General features: G+C 49.2%; 1 protein-coding gene across 1 annotated transcript in view; it reads right to left on the reverse strand.

The window, feature by feature from the left end:
* Positions 1-4,531, reverse strand: part of NUP214 (nucleoporin 214) — a 99,116-nt gene that overhangs the window by 8,745 nt on the left and 85,840 nt on the right. The window lies entirely within an intron of this gene.

Raw genomic sequence — 4,531 nt, forward strand, 5'->3', positions numbered from 1 at the left:
CTGTTGCGGAGCACAGGCTCCGGATGCGCAGGCTCAGCGGCCATGGCTCACGGGCCCAGCCGCTCCGCGGCATGTGGGATCTTCCCGGACTGGGGCACGAACCTGTGTCCCCTGCATCGGCAGGCAGACTCTCAACCACTGCGCCACCAGGGAAGCCCTGCATGCATCTTGATGACAAGTTTTGAATCATTCTGGCGCTCAGGCTCAGGACTTCCTGGCATGATTCTACAGGCACAAAACAACGGGGCTGCAACAGGTTCCAGTGAAGAGGCTCTTCTGCAGAAAGGTACCTGCGTGCCCACAGGTATCACAGGTATGTCCAACACAGGACCAACCCCGCAGCTGCACACGAGACCATTTGCTTCTGAAGAACAGGGCTGGTTTTCATGGATCTCCTCGTATGAAGACCAACTTCAAATTTTGTCAAACTAGAGAAAACAAAGAGCGAATCCAAACCGAGCACGGTGGCTTCCAGCGTTCTGCTTTTACAGTCTAGCTGGGCATGCTTGCCACTGCCTGATCTGTGCAGAGAATGGCAGATGAAATAGGAAAAACCCTGCTGCTCCTACCTCTGATCTGACAGGAGCTAGGCATGCTCTGAAGAATGTAAGGGGCCAGCAAGACTTCCAGTCTGATTTCCTCTTTCTAAGAGGCTCAGTTAAGCCCTTGACCATTCAGATGCTTATCTAGTGGGTCGCTCCTGCAGCTACACACTGAATCGGCTCCAAGACTTAAAGGAAAAACGGAAATGAGGGACCTTCCTGGTGGTCCAGTGGTTAAGAATCTGCCTTCCAATGCAGGGGACATAGGTTCGATCCCTGGTTGGGGAACTAAGATCCCACATGTCGCGGGGCAACTAAGCCCATGCGCTGCCAACTACCGAGCTCGTACACTCTAGAGCCTGAAAGCCACAACTAGAGAGCCTGTGTGCTGCAACTACTGAGCCTGTGCACTGCAACTAGAGAGAAGCCCGCATGCCGCAACAACAGACCCCACATGCTGCAACGAAGATCTCGCGTGCCGCAACTAAACCCCACTGGAGCCACATAAATTAATTAATTAAAAAAAAAAATAAGGAAGTGAACTACTAAAAACCAAGATGGGTGAGAAGTTTTTTGTTAAAAGAAATGCGAATCTGACAGGCAACGTATAAACAGCCAAAGTCAAATACACAGAAGTGCTTGGAGAGAGTACAAACAGCACACTAAATAACAGGAATTTTTCTTTAACCCTTTTCCGGGGGGAGAAGGGGGGGATAACTCACATATCCCCACCACATTTGGATGCATGTTTTATTAAAATGAGTTTTGCACCCACAGTAAGGCAGCAAGAAGCTCTGCTGAAATGGGATCACTGCCCAAAGCCACAGGCATGCACAGGAGGCTGAAATGACATGCTCCGGGTGGCAACGGGGCATTGACTCCATGTCACCAAGCGAGGCCTACAAACACCTGCACAGGCCAGTCTTCCCCCAAGCCCGTCAGGTGCTCACAGAGAAGGTGACGGAAAGAAGAGTGGAGGGCGAGTAACTCTGCAAGTCGAGCCGTGTGAAGAGGTGGTCCACCACTAGCCCGTCAGCGCCAGGGCCTCTCATCTCGCTCTGCTGCCAATCCCACCCCAGTGTGAGATGCAGCTCCGTTACTACTTCCGCTTGCAATGCTCTTGATCTGCAGGCCAAGGAGTGAGGAGCCTCACCTCCAATGTCTAGGCACCGATAACAGAGCCTCAGACCACCGCAGGGTCACCTGCTCTGTAAAGCTATTGCTGACAGTTTGGGAGCTTGGCTGTGAGTAGGTCAGGCACTGAGAGCAGGAGTGGATAACAGATTCCTTTTCACCACCTTCACATACGGTCGCACGGGACTATATACCCTCCGGTAGAGTCTGCAAAATGCCCTCCTGAGCAGCCTGATCCTTCCCTTAGTGAGCCGGCTGAAGGTTACATCAGATTCCTCCAATGGCAGTACAAAACCAGGCTTCTCAGCCGTTCCTTTTATTTGGTATTTCAAGAACAGAGGACTGCAATTTTCTGACTTTGTTAGCGCTAACAAGGCAAAAATTCCAAATAGCAAACAAATTCAAGTACAAGATTAGAGGGTAGATCTCCTCTTGGAGAAATCAGAAATACAGAGATGAAATGCTTTTACTGGGACAGTGCTGGAAGACAAATTCTAGAGAAGTCAGAGAACATTTAGAAGTCTTCGGGCTTCTTTATCCCTTTATCTCTTTAAGACTCCTTTGTCTTTAAGATGTTCACAGATATGACAGTGGAATAAATGAGTTGTGCAGTCAGCCCTGGCTTCGAAAACCTAATAACTGTGGGGCAAGGACTTAACCTTCCCGAGTCCCAGTTTCCTCTTACATACAATGGGACAGCCACTGTGCCCAGGCAAGGCTGCTGGGAAGACTGAATGAATTAATGTATGGAAAGCCCCTAGTCAGGCATAAGGTAGTCCTAGAAAATAGGCCTGCCCTCTCTGTTTAACTTTTCTCCTGCCAATCATGTTTCCTATCCCAATCAAGTTCAATATAATAGAACAGAGCAGGTCAGCTGTAGAAAGTTAAACCCTTTTCATTTTGCAAAGGTCACTAGAATCAAGCCACTCAAGTTGTAACAGCTGTCATTTGTAGCCTCAAAAGGAGCTCTGCATGTTGAAACGTTTTAGGATTTATTTAAGCCGCTCCGAAACGAACTGGCATTAAACGATGGGATGTCGGCTTCTCTCTGTCTCTATGGCCAACAATGTGCTTCTCAGTTTTCTCCTAGTGGCTCCAAAATAAGTCTCTAGCTCTTGAAAATATGGTATCTTAGTTGTTGGAACAATATTTCATTGTGGAAGAGACTTCTTCACTTGTGAACTAGCCAGTAAGAAAGCTTGTCTCTGCAGAGCCACCGGATGACCTCCACTGGGGGTTCCAAGAATGGGTCACACTGGCATCCGCTTTGGGCTTCCCCCCACTGGTGCAACGTGGATCCTCCATGGTCTTTTATTTGGCAAAAACACTAGCAAAATCCAACATCAGGGTCTGACCCAATTTAAATTAAATGATACTTGATATAAATTTGATATAAATAACATCACAGAGACCAGGTCCCACATCATTCTGCAGGTCCAAAGTCACTAGACGAGAATTCAACACACACTGTGAAGGCGCTTCTCAGGAAGCCCTCGTCCAGGATACCTTCCCAAGACATTCTCTTAAAGAACAGTAGTAGAAGGAGTCTTGTGGGACCAAAGGATTCTCATCAAATGACTCCTTCATCCTCATACAAACAGGTCTTTCAAGCCCCTGTGCAGAAAGAATGTGCTGAGAATTGTTCTCACCAGTGTCTTTAGGACAAGACTCAAGGAGGCAATAGGGCCTTACAGGTAGCAATTCACAGGACCCCCAGGGGTTAACTGTATCTATGGTAGAGTCTCGGGGAAAAGAGGGAGGAGAAACCTTTCTAGTGTGAGCTTCTGGATATAGAACACGCCAACTCCAAACACCAGTGTTCCTAGCTTGTCTTTCTCGATCAATGCATAGTTCCAATTACTTCTCAGGCCTAAAGAGGGCAGCTCCAGGACCAGGCAGCCTGGGGCCTAAATGTCACCAAGGGAACTGCTGGCCACCCAATCTGTGCTCAGATATCTATCTGCAGGGGAGCATGTTCGATGCCATGCGGAGTGATCACAAGGGCTGTCAGACAAGGCGCATGGGGAGGCGTTGCATTCCATGGCGAGGCCAGAAGATCTCAGCAGGCAACACAGTGGATCAGAGCTCTGCACACATGCCAGGATGAAACCCTCCTTATGCCACTTAATGGCTGTTACCACTGGAAGTCCATATTCCCAACTCTGAGCCTACTTCCTTATTGGTAAAATGGGGATGGCCACATCTGAAAATACTGTTGTGAGAGGTGATTAGACCGCACACAATGAACAAGTGGCGCACGGCAGGTGATCAGTAAAGATGAGTTCCCTTCTGCTGACGGCTCGTGAAAGAACAGAACATATGGGCTGCAGGATTCCAGAGAGGGAGAGATCACTGTGCATCCTCGTGACCTTTCGGCCACGCTGCAGAGGAAGACGTACATTCATGATGAAAGGAACGGCAGGTTCAGAGGAGCGGCGTGTGGGGAGCAGTGTGAACCCTGGCACTGAAGCAGGGAGAAGTGAGGGTGTGTGTGTGCGCGCGCGCGTGCGCAGGTGAAGGAATTCGAAGTCAGAAAAGTGTGTCAGGGCTCACGGAGGGCCCTGCATTATAGCCTAAGGAGTTGGTCTGGACTTGGTTCTATAGTTAGTGGGACATTGCCAAAGGGTTCTGAGTAGGGAGAGTGGCAAAATAAAAGAGTTTTAAGACATTCAATTTGGTACAGATTTCTAGACCACAGTGTAGGAGACAGCAGGCAGAGAGGGGAGTCTGGAGACTCCTGTGATAACCTGGATGACAATGGGGACACACCCCACGATGACAGGGAAAAAGGAGAGGGAACGAGCAGGGAAGGAACTGTTTGGCAGGCAGGGAAAGAGCCGGGAGCCCAGCCACAC

Source organism: Lipotes vexillifer, unplaced genomic scaffold (genome assembly GCF_000442215.2).
Source record: "Lipotes vexillifer unplaced genomic scaffold, Lipotes_vexillifer_v1.1 scaffold149, whole genome shotgun sequence".
NCBI lineage: Eukaryota > Metazoa > Chordata > Mammalia > Artiodactyla > Lipotidae > Lipotes > Lipotes vexillifer.